The sequence below is a fragment of the Triturus cristatus genome, chromosome 1_1 (genome assembly GCF_964204655.1).
Source record: "Triturus cristatus chromosome 1_1, aTriCri1.1, whole genome shotgun sequence".
In the NCBI taxonomy this organism is placed as follows: domain Eukaryota; kingdom Metazoa; phylum Chordata; class Amphibia; order Caudata; family Salamandridae; genus Triturus; species Triturus cristatus.
The window spans coordinates 620,866,950-620,882,617 of record NC_140579.1 but is presented as its reverse complement, the minus strand read 5'-3'; positions in this window follow the sequence as shown (position 1 = coordinate 620,882,617).

Sequence of the window (15,668 nt, the reverse complement as noted above, 5' to 3'; positions counted from 1 at the left end):
TCAAGAGATCTTGGTTTGATCCATCACCGTTCTTTAGCCCACTCTGCCACCCCAGTTCAGACATGGCCATATGCAAATCAGTCTGACCCTGTGCCTCATGGGAACAGTCCAGCCCAAACTGCCAAGCCTTGCCTTCCCTGGACCGGAAACAAGCTTCCTAGGACCGGTTTCTGGCATTTCAGCCTTCTTCAGCCAGGCTTGCTTGAACCCAGTGGCAAAGTGATCATGGGATTCACGTCTGAGCATACCCTGCCAACTTATGGCGAACAAAGCGGTACAAAAGGGGGTGGTGATGGACGGAGCATCAGAACCAATCAAACACTCACAGCCAGTCAATAGATCTGGATTTGATCCATCACCGTTCTTTAGCCCACTCTGCCACCCCAGTTCAGACATGGCCATATGCAAATCAGTCTGACCCTGTGCCTCATAGGAACAGTCCAGCCCGAACTGCCAAGCCATGCCTTCCCTGGACCGGAAACAAGCTTCGAAGGACCGGTTTCTGGCATTTCAGCCGTCTTCAGCCAGGCTTGCTTGAATCCAGTGGCAAAGTGAGCAAGGGACTCACGTCTGAGCATACCCTGCCAACTTATGGCGAACAAAGCGGTACAAAAGGGGGTGGTGATGGACGGAGCATCAGAACCAATCAAACACTCAAAGCCAGTCAAGAGATCTGGGTTTGATTCATCACCGTTCTTTAGCCCACTCTGCCACCCCAGTTCAGACATGGCCATATGCAAATCAGTCTGACCCTGTGCCTCATGGGAACAGTCCAGCCCGAACTGCCAAGCCATGCCTTCCCTGGACCGGAAACAAGCTTCCTAGGACCGGTTTGTGGCATTTCAGCCGTCTTCAGCCAGGCTTGCTTGAATCCAAATGGCAAAGTGAGCAAGGGACTCACGTCTGAGCATACCCTGCCAACTTATGGCGAACAAGGCGGTACAAAAGGGGGTGGTGATGGACGGAGCATCAGAACCAATCAAACACTCACAGCCAGTCAAGAGATCTGGGTTTGATCCATCACCGTTCTTTAGCCCACTCTGCCTCCCCAGTTCAGACATGGCCATATGCAAATCAGTCTGACCCTGTGCCTCATGGGAACAGTCCAGCCCGAACTGCCAAGCCATGCCTTCCCTGGACCGGAAACAAACTTCCTAGGACCCGTTTCTGGCATTTCAGCCGTCTTCAGCCAGGCTTGCTTGAATCCAGTGGCAAAGTGAGCAAGGGACTCACGTCTGAGCATACCCTGCCAACTTATGGCGAACAAAGCGGTACAGAAGGGGGTGGTGATGGACGGAGCATCAGAATCAATCAAACACTCACAGCCAGTCAAGAGATCTGGGTTTGATCCATCACCGTTCTTTAGCCCACTCTGCCACCCCAATTCAGACCTGGCCATATGCAAATCAGTCTGACCCTGTGCCTCATGGGAACAGTCCAGCCCGAACTGCCAAGCCATGCATTCCCTGGACCGGAAACAAGCTTCATAGGACCGGTTTCTGGCATTTCAGCCGTCTTCAGCCAGGCTTGCTTGAATCCAGTGGCAAAGTGAGCAAGGGACTCACGTCTGAGCATACCCTGCCAATTTATGGCGAACAAAGCGGTACTGAAGGGGGTGGTGATGGACGGAGCATCAGAACCAATCAAACACTCACAGCCAGTCAAGAGATCTGGGTTTGATCCATCACCCTTCTTTAGCCCACTCTGCCACCCCAGTTCAGACATGGCCATATGCAAATCAGTCTGACCCTGTGCCTCATGGGAACAGTCCAGCCCAAACTGCCAAGCCATGCCTTCCCTGTACCGGAAACAAGCTTCCTAGGACCGGTTCCTGGCATTTCAGCCGTTTTCAGCCAGGCTTGCTTGAATCCAGTGGCAAAGTGAGCAAGGGAATCACGTCTGAGCATACCCAGCCAACTTATGGCGAACAAAGCGGTACAGAAGGGGGTGGTGATGGACGGAGCATCAGAACCAATCAAACACTCACAGCCAGTCAAGAGATCTGGGTTTGATCCATCACCGTTCTTTAGCCCACTCTGCCACCCCAGTTCAGATATGGCCATATGCAAATCAGTCTGACCCTGTGCCTCATGGGAACAGTCCAGCCCGAACTGCCAAGCCATGCCTTCCCTGGACCGGAAACAAGCTTCCTAGTACCGGTTTCTGGCATTTCAGCCGTCTTCAGCCAGGCTTGCTTGAATCCAGTGGCAAAGTGAGCAAGGGATTCACGTCTGAACATACCCTGCCAACTTATGGCGAACAAAGCGGTACAAAAGGGGGTGTTGATGGACGGAGCATCAGAACCAATCAAACACTCACAGCCAGTCAATAGATCTGGGTTTGATCCATCACCGTTCTTTAGCCCACTCTGCCACCCCAGTTCAGACATGGCCATATGCAAATCAGTCTGACCCTGTGCCTCATAGGAACAGTCCAGCCCGAACTGCCAAGCCATGCCTTCCCTGGACCGGAAACAAGCTTCCTAGGACCGGTTTCTGGCATTTCAGCTGTCTTCAGCCAGGCTTGCTTGAATCCAGTGGCAAAGTGAGCAAGGGACTCACGTCTGAGCATACCCTGCCAACTTATGGCGAACAAAGCGGTACAGAAGGGGGTGGTGATGGACGGAGCATCAGAACCAATCAAACACTCACAGCCAGTCAAGAGATCTGGGTTTGATCCATCACCGTTCTTTAGCCCACTCTGCCACCCCAGTTCAGACATGGCCATATGCAAATCAGTCTGACCCTGTGCCTCATGGGAACAGTCCAGCCTGAACTGCCAAGCCATGCCTTCCCTGGACCGGAAACAAGCTTCCTAGGACCGGTTTCTGGCATTTCAGCCATCTTCAGCCAGGCTTGCTTGAATCCAGTGGCAAAGTGAGCAAGGGACTCACGTCTGAGCATACCCTGCCAACTTATGGCGAACAAAGCAGTTCAAAAGGGGGTGGTGATTGACGGAGCATCAGAACCAATCAAACACTCACAGCCAGTCAATAGATCTGGGTTTTATCCATCACCGTTCTTTAGCCCACTCTGCCGCCCCAGTTCAGACTTGGCCATATGCAAATCAGTCTGACCCTGTGCCTCATAGGAACAGTCCAGCCCGAACTGCCAAGCCATGCCTTCCCTGGACCGGAAACAAGCTTCCTAGGACCGGTTTCTGGCATTTCAGCAGTCTTCAGCCAGGCTTGCTTGAATCCAGTGGCAAAGTGAGCAAGGGACTCACGTCTGAGCATACCCTGCCAACTTATGGCGAACAAAGCGGTACAAAAGGGGGTGGTGATGGACGGAGCATCAGAACCAATCAAACACTCACAGCCAGTCTAGAGATCTGGGTTTGATCCATCACCGTTCTTTAGCCCACTCTGCCACCCCATTTCAGACAAGGCTATATGCAAATCAGTCTGACCCTGTGACTCATGGGAACAGTCCAGCCCGAACTGCCAAGCCATGCCTTCCCTGGACCGGAAACAAGCTTCCTAGGACCGGTTTCTGGTATTTCAGCTGTCTTCAGCCTGGCTTGCTTGAATCCAGTGGCAAAGTGAGCAAGGGACTCACGTCTGAGCATACCCTGCCAACTTATGGCGAACAAAGCGGTACAGAAGGGGTGGTGATGGACGGAGCATAAGAACCAATCAAACACTCACAGCCAGTCAAGAGATCTGGGTTTGATCCATCACCGTTCTTTAGCCCACTCTGCCACCCCAGTTCAGACATGGCCATATGCAAATCAGTCTGACCCTGTGCCTCATGGGAACAGTCCAGCCCGAACTGCCAAGCCATGCCTTCCCTGGACCGGAAACAAGCTTCCTAGGACCGGTTTCTGGCATTTCAGCCGTCTTCAGCCAGGCTTGCTTGAATCCAGTGGCAAAGTGAGCAAGGGAATCACGTCTGAGCATACCCAGCCAACTTATGGCGAACAAAGCGGTACAGAAGGGGGTGGTGATGGACGGAGCATCAGAACCAATCAAACTCTCACAGCCAGTCAAAAGATCTGGGTTTGATCCATCACCGTTCTTTAGCCCACTCTGCCACCCCAGTTCAGACATGGCCATATGCAAATCAGTCTGACCCTGTGCCTCATGGGAACAGTCCAGCCCAAACTGCCAAGCCTTGCCTTCCCTGGACCGGAAACAAGCTTCCTAGGACCGGTTTCTGGCATTTCAGCCTTCTTCAGCCAGGCTTGCTTGAATCCAGTGGCAAAGTGATCATGGGATTCACGTCTGAGCATACCCTGCCAACTTATGGCGAACAAAGCGGTACAAAAGGGGGTGGTGATGGACGGAGCATCAGAACCAATCAAACACTCACAGCCAGTCAATAGATCTGGATTTGATCCATCACCGTTCTTTAGCCCACTCTGCCACCCCAGTTCAGACATGGCCATATGCAAATCAGTCTGACCCTGTGCCTCATAGGAACAGTCCAGCCCGAACTGCCAAGCCATGCCTTCCCTGGACCGGAAACAAGCTTCCTAGGACCGATTTCTGGCATTTCAGCCGTCTTCAGCCAGGCTTGCTTGAATCCAGTGGCAAAGTGAGCAAGGGACTCAGGTCTGAGCATACCCTGCCAACTTATGGTGAACAAAGCGGTACAAAAGGGGGTGGTGATGGACGGAGCATCAGAACCAATCAAACACTCAAAGCCAGTCAAGAGATCTGGGTTTGATTCATCACCGTTCTTTAGCCCACTCTGCCACCCCAGTTCAGACATGGCCATATGCAAATCAGTCTGATCCTGTGCCTCATGGGAACAGTCCAGCCCGAACTGCCAAGCCATGCCTTCCCTGGACCGGAAACAAGCTTCCTAGGACCGGTTTGTGGCATTTCAGCCGTCTTCAGCCAGGCTTGCTTGAATCCAGTGGCAAAGTGAGCAAGGGACTCACGTCTGAGCATACCCTGCCAGCTTATGGCGAACAAGGCGGTACAAAAGGGGGTGGTGATGGACGGAGCATCAGAACCAATCAAACACTCACAGCCAGTCAAGAGATCTGGGTTTGATCCATCACCGTTCTTTAGCCCACTCTGCCTCCCCAGTTCAGACATGGCCATATGCAAATCAGTCTGACCCTGTGCCTCATGGGAACAGTCCAGCCCGAACTGCCAAGCCATGCCTTCCCTGGACCGGAAACAAGCTTCCTAGGACCGGTTTCTGGCATTTCAGCCGTCTTCAGCCAGGCTTGCTTGAATCCAGTGGCAAAGTGAGCAAGGGAATCACGTCTGAGCATACCCAGCCAACTTATGGCGAACAAAGCGGTACAGAAGGGGGTGGTGATGGACGGAGCATCAGAACCAATCAAACTCTCACAGCCAGTCAAGAGATCTGGGTTTGATCCATCACCATTCTTTAGCCCACTCTGCCACCCCAGTTCAGACATGGCCATATGCAAATCAGTCTGACCCTGTGCCTCATGGGAACAGTCCAGCCCAAACTGCCAAGCCTTGCCTTCCCTGGACCGGAAACAAGCTTCCTAGGACCGGTTTCTGGCATTTCAGCCTTCTTCAGCCAGGCTTGCTTGAATCCAGTGGCAAAGTGATCATGGGATTCACGTCTGAGCATACCCTGCCAACTTATGGCGAACAAAGCGGTACAAAAGGGGGTGGTGATGGACGGAGCATCAGAACCAATCAAACACTCACAGCCAGTCAATAGATCTGGATTTGATCCATCACCGTTCTTTAGCCCACTCTGCCACCCCAGGTTAGACATGGCCATATGCAAATCAGTCTGACCCTGTGCCTCATAGGAACAGTCCAGCCCGAACTGCCAAGCCATGCCTTCCCTGGACCGGAAACAAGCTTCCTAGGACCGGTTTCTGGCATTTCAGCCGTCTTCAGCCAGGCTTGCTTGAATCCAGTGGCAAAGTGAGCAAGGGACTCACGTCTGAGCATACCCTGCCAACTTATGGCGAACAAAGCGGTACAAAAGGGGGTGGTGATGGACGGAGCATCAGAACCAATCAAACACTCAAAGCCAGTCAAGAGATCTGGGTTTGATTCATCACCGTTCTTTAGCCCACTCTGCCACCCCAGTTCAGACATGGCCATATGCAAATCAGTCTGACCCTGTGCCTCATGGGAACAGTCCAGCCCGAACTGCCAAGCCATGCCTTCCCTGGACCGGAAACAAGCTTCCTAGGACCGGTTTCTGGCATTTCAGCCGTCTTCAGCCAGGCTTGCTTGAATCCAGTGGCAAAGTGAGCAAGGGACTCACGTCTGAGCATACGCTGCCAACTTATGGCGAACAAAGTGGTACAGAAGGGGGTGGTGATGGACGGAGCATCAGAACCAATCAAACACTCACAGCCAGTCAAGAGATCTGGGTTTGATCCATCACCGTTCTTTAGCCCACTCTGCCACCCCAGTTCAGACATGGCCATATGCAAATCAGTCTGACCCTGTGCCTCATGGGAACAGTCCAGCCCGAACTGCCAAGCCATGCCTTCCCTGGACCGGAAACAAGCTTCCTAGGACCGGTTTCTGGCATTTCAGCCGTCTTCAGCCAGGCTTGCGTGAATCCAGTGGCAAAGTGAGCAAGGGACTCACGTCTGAGCATACCCTGCCAACTTATGGCGAACAAAGCAGTACAGAAGGAGGTGGTGATGGACGGAGCATCAGAACCAATCAAACACTCACAGCCAGTCAAGAGATCTGGGTTTGATCCATCACCGTTCTTTAGCCCACTCTGCCACCCCAGTTCAGACATGGCCATATGCAAATCAGTCTGACCCTGTGCCTCATGGGAACAGTCCAGCCCGAACTGCCAAGCCATGCCTTCCCTAGACCGGAAACAAGCTTCCTAGGACCGGTTTCTGGCATTTCAGCCGTCTTCAGCCAGGCTTGCTTGAATCCAGTGGCAAAGTGAGCAAGGGACTCACGTCTGAGCATACCCTGCCAACTTATGGCGAACAAAGCGGTACAGAAGGGGGTGGTGATGGACGGAGCATCAGAACCAATCAAACACTCACAGCCAGTCAAGAGATCTGGGTTTGATCCATCACCGTTCTTTAGCCCACTCTGCCACCCCAGTTCAGACATGGCCATATGCAAATCAGTCTGACCCTGTGCCTCATGGGAACAGTCCAGCCCGAACTGCCAAGCCATGCCTTCCCTGGACCGGAAACAAGCTTACTAGGACCGGTTTCTGGCATTTCAGCCGTCTTCAGCCAGGCTTGCTTGAATCCAGTGGCAAAGTGAGCAAGGGACTCACGTCTGAGCATACCTTGCCAACTTATGACGAACAAAGCGGTACAGAAGGGGGTGGTGATGGACGGAGCATCAGAACCAATCAAACACTCACAGCCAGTCAAGAGATCTGGGTTTGATCCATCACCGTTCTTTAGCCCACTCTGCCACCCCAGTTCAGACATGGCCATATGCAAATCAGTCTGACCCTGTGCCTCATGGGAACAGTCCAGCCCGAACTGCCAAGCCATGCCTTCCCTGGACCGGAAACAAGCTTCCTAGGACCGGTTTCTGGCATTTCAGCCGTCTTCAGCCAGGCTTGCTTGAATCCAGTGGCAAAGTGAGCAAGGGAATCACGTCTGAGCATACCCAGCCAACTTATGGCGAACAAAGCGGTACAGAAGGGGGTGGTGATGGACGGAGCATCAGAACCAATCAAACTCTCACAGCCAGTCAAGAGATCTGGGTTTGATCCATCACCGTTCTTTAGCCCACTCTGCCACCCCAGTTCAGACATGGCAATATGCAAATCAGTCTGACCCTGTGCCTCATGGGAACAGTCCAGCCCAAACTGCCAAGCCATGCCTTCCCTGGACCGGAAACAAGCTTCCTAGGACCGGTTTCTGGCATTTCAGCCTTCTTCAGCCGGGCTTGCTTGAATCCAGTGGCAAAGTGATCATGGGATTCACGTCTGAGCATACCCTGCCAACTTATGGCGAACAAAGCGGTACAAAAGGGGGTGGTGATGGACGGAGCATCAGAACCAATCAAACACTCACAGCCAGTCAATAGATCTGGATTTGATCCATCACCGTTCTTTAGCCCACTCTGCCACCCCAGTTCAGACATGGCCATATGCAAATCAGTCTGACCCTGTGCCTCATAGGAACAGTCCAGCCCGAACTGCCAAGCCATGCCTTCCCTGGACCGGAAACAAGCTTCCTAGCACCGGTTTCTGGCATTTCAGCCGTCTTCAGCCAGGCTTGCTTGAATCCAGTGGCAAAGTGAGCAAGGGACTCACGTCTGAGCATACCCTGCCAACTTATGGCGAAAAAAGCGGTACAAAAGGGGGTGGTGATGGACGGAGCATCAGAACCAATCAAACACTCAAAGCCAGTCAAGAGATCTGGGTTTGATTCATCACCGTTCTTTAGCCCACTCTGCCACCCCAGTTCAGACATGGCCATATGCAAATCAGTCTGACCCTGTGCCTCATGGGAACAGTCCAGCCCGAACTGCCAAGCCATGCCTTCCCTGGACCGGAAACAAGCTTCCTAGGACCGGTTTGTGGCATTTCAGCCGTCTTCAGCCAGGCTTGCTTGAATCCAGTGGCAAAGTGAGCAAGGGACTCACGTCTGAGCATACCCTGCCAACTTATGGCGAACAAGGCGGTACAGAAGGGGGTGGTGATGGACGGAGCATCAGAACCAATCAAACACTCACAGCCAGTCAAGAGATCTGGGTTTGATCCATCACCGTTCTTTAGCCCACTCTGCCTCCCCAGTCCAAACATGGCCATATGCAAATCAGTCTGACCCTGTGCCTCATGGGAACAGTCCAGCCCGAACTGCCACGCCATGCCTTCCCTGGACCGGAAACAAACTTCCTAGGACCCGTTTCTGGCATTTCAGCCGTCTTCAGCCAGGCTTGCTTGAATCCAGTGGCAAAGTGAGCAAGGGACTCACGTCTGAGCATACCCTGCCAACTTATGGCGAAAAAAGCGGTACAGAAGGGGGTGATGATGGACGGAGCATCAGAACCAATCAAACACTCACAGCCAGTCAAGAGATCTGGGTTTGATCCATCACCGTTCTTTAGCCCACTCTGCCACCCCAGTTCAGACCTGGCCATATGCAAATCAGTCTGACCCTGTGCCTCATGGGAACAGTCCAGCCCGAACTGCCAAGCCATGCATTCCCTGGACCGGAAACAAGCTTCATAGGACCGGTTTCTGGCATTTCAGCCGTCTTCAGCCAGGCTTGCTTGAATCCAGTGGCAAAGTGAGCAAGGGACTCACGTCTGAGCATAACCTGCCAATTTATGGCGAACAAAGAGGTACTGAAGGGGGTGGTGATGGACGGAGCATCAGAACCAATCAAACACTCACAGCCAGTCAAGAGATCTGGGTTTGATCCATCACCGTTCTTTAGCCCACTCTGCCACCCCAGTTCAGACATGGCCATATGCAAATCAGTCTGACCCTGTGCCTCATAGGAACAGTCCAGCCCGAACTGCCAAGCCATGCCTTCCCTGGACCGGAAACAAGCTTCCTAGGACCGATTTCTGGCATTTCAGCCGTCTTCAGCCAGGCTTGCTTGAATCCAGTGGCAAAGTGAGCAAGGGACTCAGGTCTGAGCATACCCTGCCAACTTATGGCGAACAAAGCGGTACAAAAGGGGGTGGTGATGGACGGAGCATCAGAACCAATCAAACACTCAAAGCCAGTCAAGAGATCTGGGTTTGATTCATCACCGTTCTTTAGCCCACTCTGCCACCCCAGTTCAGACATGGCCATATGCAAATCAGTCTGATCCTGTGCCTCATGGGAACAGTCCAGCCCGAACTGCCAAGCCATGCCTTCCCTGGACCGGAAACAAGCTTCCTAGGACCGGTTTGTGGCATTTCAGCCGTCTTCAGCCAGGTTTGCTTGAATCCAGTGGCAAAGTGAGCAAGGGACTCACGTCTGAGCATACCCTGCCAACTTATGGCGAACAAGGCGGTACAAAAGGGGGTGGTGATGGACGGAGCATCAGAACCAATCAAACACTCACAGCCAGTCAAGAGATCTGGGTTTGATCCATCACCGTTCTTTAGCCCACTCTGCCTCCCCAGTTCAGACATGGCCATATGCAAATCAGTCTGACCCTGTGCCTCATGGGAACAGTCCAGCCCGAACTGCCAAGCCATGCCTTCCCTGGACCGGAAACAAGCTTCCTAGGACCGGTTTCTGGCATTTCAGCCGTCTTCAGCCAGGCTTGCTTGAATCCAGTGGCAAAGTGAGCAAGGGAATCACGTCTGAGCATACCCAGCCAACTTATGGCGAACAAAGCGGTACAGAAGGGGGTGGTGATGGACGGAGCATCAGAACCAATCAAACTCTCACAGCCAGTCAAGAGATCTGGGTTTGATCCATCACCATTCTTTAGCCCACTCTGCCACCCCAGTTCAGACATGGCCATATGCAAATCAGTCTGACCCTGTGCCTCATGGGAACAGTCCAGCCCAAACTGCCAAGCCTTGCCTTCCCTGGACCGGAAACAAGCTTCCTAGGACCGGTTTCTGGCATTTCAGCCTTCTTCAGCCAGGCTTGCTTGAATCCAGTGGCAAAGTGATCATGGGATTCACGTCTGAGCATACCCTGCCAACTTATGGCGAACAAAGCGGTACAAAAGGGGGTGGTGATGGACGGAGCATCAGAACCAATCAAACACTCACAGCCAGTCAATAGATCTGGATTTGATCCATCACCGTTCTTTAGCCCACTCTGCCACCCCAGGTTAGACATGGCCATATGCAAATCAGTCTGACCCTGTGCCTCATAGGAACAGTCCAGCCCGAACTGCCAAGCCATGCCTTCCCTGGACCGGAAACAAGCTTCCTAGGACCGGTTTCTGGCATTTCAGCCGTCTTCAGCCAGGCTTGCTTGAATCCAGTGGCAAAGTGAGCAAGGGACTCACGTCTGAGCATACCCTGCCAACTTATGGCGAACAAAGCGGTACAAAAGGGGGTGGTGATGGACGGAGCATCAGAACCAATCAAACACTCAAAGCCAGTCAAGAGATCTGGGTTTGATTCATCACCGTTCTTTAGCCCACTCTGCCACCCCAGTTCAGACATGGCCATATGCAAATCAGTCTGACCCTGTGCCTCATGGGAACAGTCCAGCCCGAACTGCCAAGCCATGCCTTCCCTGGACCGGAAACAAGCTTCCTAGGACCGGTTTCTGGCATTTCAGCCGTCTTCAGCCAGGCTTGCTTGAATCCAGTGGCAAAGTGAGCAAGGGACTCACGTCTGAGCATACGCTGCCAACTTATGGCGAACAAAGTGGTACAGAAGGGGGTGGTGATGGACGGAGCATCAGAACCAATCAAACACTCACAGCCAGTCAAGAGATCTGGGTTTGATCCATCACCGTTCTTTAGCCCACTCTGCCACCCCAGTTCAGACATGGCCATATGCAAATCAGTCTGACCCTGTGCCTCATGGGAACAGTCCAGCCCGAACTGCCAAGCCATGCCTTCCCTGGACCGGAAACAAGCTTCCTAGGACCGGTTTCTGGCATTTCAGCCGTCTTCAGCCAGGCTTGCGTGAATCCAGTGGCAAAGTGAGCAAGGGACTCACGTCTGAGCATACCCTGCCAACTTATGGCGAACAAAGCAGTACAGAAGGAGGTGGTGATGGACGGAGCATCAGAACCAATCAAACACTCACAGCCAGTCAAGAGATCTGGGTTTGATCCATCACCGTTCTTTAGCCCACTCTGCCACCCCAGTTCAGACATGGCCATATGCAAATCAGTCTGACCCTGTGCCTCATGGGAACAGTCCAGCCCGAACTGCCAAGCCATGCCTTCCCTAGACCGGAAACAAGCTTCCTAGGACCGGTTTCTGGCATTTCAGCCGTCTTCAGCCAGGCTTGCTTGAATCCAGTGGCAAAGTGAGCAAGGGACTCACGTCTGAGCATACCCTGCCAACTTATGGCGAACAAAGCGGTACAGAAGGGGGTGGTGATGGACGGAGCATCAGAACCAATCAAACACTCACAGCCAGTCAAGAGATCTGGGTTTGATCCATCACCGTTCTTTAGCCCACTCTGCCACCCCAGTTCAGACATGGCCATATGCAAATCAGTCTGACCCTGTGCCTCATGGGAACAGTCCAGCCCGAACTGCCAAGCCATGCCTTCCCTGGACCGGAAACAAGCTTACTAGGACCGGTTTCTGGCATTTCAGCCGTCTTCAGCCAGGCTTGCTTGAATCCAGTGGCAAAGTGAGCAAGGGACTCACGTCTGAGCATACCTTGCCAACTTATGACGAACAAAGCGGTACAGAAGGGGGTGGTGATGGACGGAGCATCAGAACCAATCAAACACTCACAGCCAGTCAAGAGATCTGGGTTTGATCCATCACCGTTCTTTAGCCCACTCTGCCACCCCAGTTCAGACATGGCCATATGCAAATCAGTCTGACCCTGTGCCTCATGGGAACAGTCCAGCCCGAACTGCCAAGCCATGCCTTCCCTGGACCGGAAACAAGCTTCCTAGGACCGGTTTCTGGCATTTCAGCCGTCTTCAGCCAGGCTTGCTTGAATCCAGTGGCAAAGTGAGCAAGGGAATCATGTCTGAGCATACCCAGCCAACTTATGGCGAACAAAGCGGTACAGAAGGGGGTGGTGATGGACGGAGCATCAGAACCAATCAAACTCTCACAGCCAGTCAAGAGATCTGGGTTTGATCCATCACCGTTCTTTAGCCCACTCTGCCACCCCAGTTCAGACATGGCAATATGCAAATCAGTCTGACCCTGTGCCTCATGGGAACAGTCCAGCCCAAACTGCCAAGCCATGCCTTCCCTGGACCGGAAACAAGCTTCCTAGGACCGGTTTCTGGCATTTCAGCCTTCTTCAGCCGGGCTTGCTTGAATCCAGTGGCAAAGTGATCATGGGATTCACGTCTGAGCATACCCTGCCAACTTATGGCGAACAAAGCGGTACAAAAGGGGGTGGTGATGGACGGAGCATCAGAACCAATCAAACACTCACAGCCAGTCAATAGATCTGGATTTGATCCATCACCGTTCTTTAGCCCACTCTGCCACCCCAGTTCAGACATGGCCATATGCAAATCAGTCTGACCCTGTGCCTCATAGGAACAGTCCAGCCCGAACTGCCAAGCCATGCCTTCCCTGGACCGGAAACAAGCTTCCTAGCACCGGTTTCTGGCATTTCAGCCGTCTTCAGCCAGGCTTGCTTGAATCCAGTGGCAAAGTGAGCAAGGGACTCACGTCTGAGCATACCCTGCCAACTTATGGCGAAAAAAGCGGTACAAAAGGGGGTGGTGATGGACGGAGCATCAGAACCAATCAAACACTCAAAGCCAGTCAAGAGATCTGGGTTTGATTCATCACCGTTCTTTAGCCCACTCTGCCACCCCAGTTCAGACATGGCCATATGCAAATCAGTCTGACCCTGTGCCTCATGGGAACAGTCCAGCCCGAACTGCCAAGCCATGCCTTCCCTGGACCGGAAACAAGCTTCCTAGGACCGGTTTGTGGCATTTCAGCCGTCTTCAGCCAGGCTTGCTTGAATCCAGTGGCAAAGTGAGCAAGGGACTCACGTCTGAGCATACCCTGCCAACTTATGGCGAACAAGGCGGTACAGAAGGGGGTGGTGATGGACGGAGCATCAGAACCAATCAAACACTCACAGCCAGTCAAGAGATCTGGGTTTGATCCATCACCGTTCTTTAGCCCACTCTGCCTCCCCAGTCCAGACATGGCCATATGCAAATCAGTCTGACCCTGTGCCTCATGGGAACAGTCCAGCCCGAACTGCCACGCCATGCCTTCCCTGGACCGGAAACAAACTTCCTAGGACCCGTTTCTGGCATTTCAGCCGTCTTCAGCCAGGCTTGCTTGAATCCAGTGGCAAAGTGAGCAAGGGACTCACGTCTGAGCATACCCTGCCAACTTATGGCGAAAAAAGCGGTACAGAAGGGGGTGATGATGGACGGAGCATCAGAACCAATCAAACACTCACAGCCAGTCAAGAGATCTGGGTTTGATCCATCACCGTTCTTTAGCCCACTCTGCCACCCCAGTTCAGACCTGGCCATATGCAAATCAGTCTGACCCTGTGCCTCATGGGAACAGTCCAGCCCGAACTGCCAAGCCATGCATTCCCTGGACCGGAAACAAGCTTCATAGGACCGGTTTCTGGCATTTCAGCCGTCTTCAGCCAGGCTTGCTTGAATCCAGTGGCAAAGTGAGCAAGGGACTCACGTCTGAGCATAACCTGCCAATTTATGGCGAACAAAGAGGTACTGAAGGGGGTGGTGATGGACGGAGCATCAGAACCAATCAAACACTCACAGCCAGTCAAGAGATCTGGGTTTGATCCATCACCCTGCTTTAGCCCACTCTGCCACCCCAGTTCAGACATGGCCATATGCAAATCAGTCTGACCCTGTGCCTCATGGGAACAGTCCAGCCCAAACTGCCAAGCCATGCCTTCCCTGGACCGGAAACAAGCTTCCTAGGACCGGTTTCTGGCATTTCAGCCGTTTTCAGCCAGGCTTGCTTGAATCCAGTGGCAAAGTGAGCAAGGGAATCACGTCTGAGCATACCCAGCCAACTTATGGCGAACAAAGCGGTACAGAAGGGGGTGGTGATGGACGGAGCATCAGAACCAATCAAACACTCACAGCCAGTCAAGAGTTCTGGGTTTGATCTATCACCGTTCTTTAGCCCACTCTGCCACCCCAGTTCAGACATGGCCATATGCAAATCAGTCTGACCCTGTGCCTCATGGGAACAGTCCAGCCCAAACTGCCAAGCCATGCCTTCCCTGGACCGGAAACAAGCTTCCTAGTACCGGTTTCTGGCATTTCAGCCGTCTTCAGCCAGGCTTGCTTGAATCCAGTGGCAAAGTGAGCAAGGGATTCACGTCTGAACATACCCTGCCAACTTATGGCGAACAAAGCGGTACAAAAGGGGGTGGTGATGGACGGAGCATCAGAACCAATCAAACACTCACAGCCAGTCAATAGATCTGGGTTTGATCCATCACGTTCTTTAGCCCACTCTGCCACCCCAGTTCAGACATGGCCATATGCAAATCAGTCTGACCCTGTGCCTCATAGGAACAGTCCAGCCCGAACTGCCAAGCCATGCCTTCCCTGGACCGGAAACAAGCTTCCTAGGACCGGTTTCTGGCATTTCAGCTGTCTTCAGCCAGGCTTGCTTGAATCCAGTGGCAAAGTGAGCAAGGGACTCACGTCTGAGCATACCCTGCCAACTTATGGCGAACAAAGCGGTACAGAATGGGGTGGTGATGGACGGAGCATCAGAATCAATCAAACACTCACAGCCAGTCAAGAGATCTGGGTTTGATCCATCACCGTTCTTTAGCCCACTCTGCCACCCCAGATCAGACATGGCCATATGCAAATCAGTCTGAACCTGTGCCTCATGGGAACAGTCCAGCCCGAACTGCCAAGCCAAGCCTTCCCTGGACCGGAAATAAGCTTCCTAGGACCGGTTTCTGGCATTTCAGCCGTCTTCAGCCAGGCTTGTTTGAATCCAGTGGCAAAGTGAGCAAGGGACTCACGTCTGAGCATACCCTGCCAACTTATGGCGAACAAAGCGGTACAGAAGGGGGTGGTGATGGACGGAGCATCAGAACCAATCAAACACTCACAGCCAGTCAAGAGATCTGGGTTTGATCCATCACCGTTCTTTAGCCCACTCTGCCACCCCAGTTCAGACATG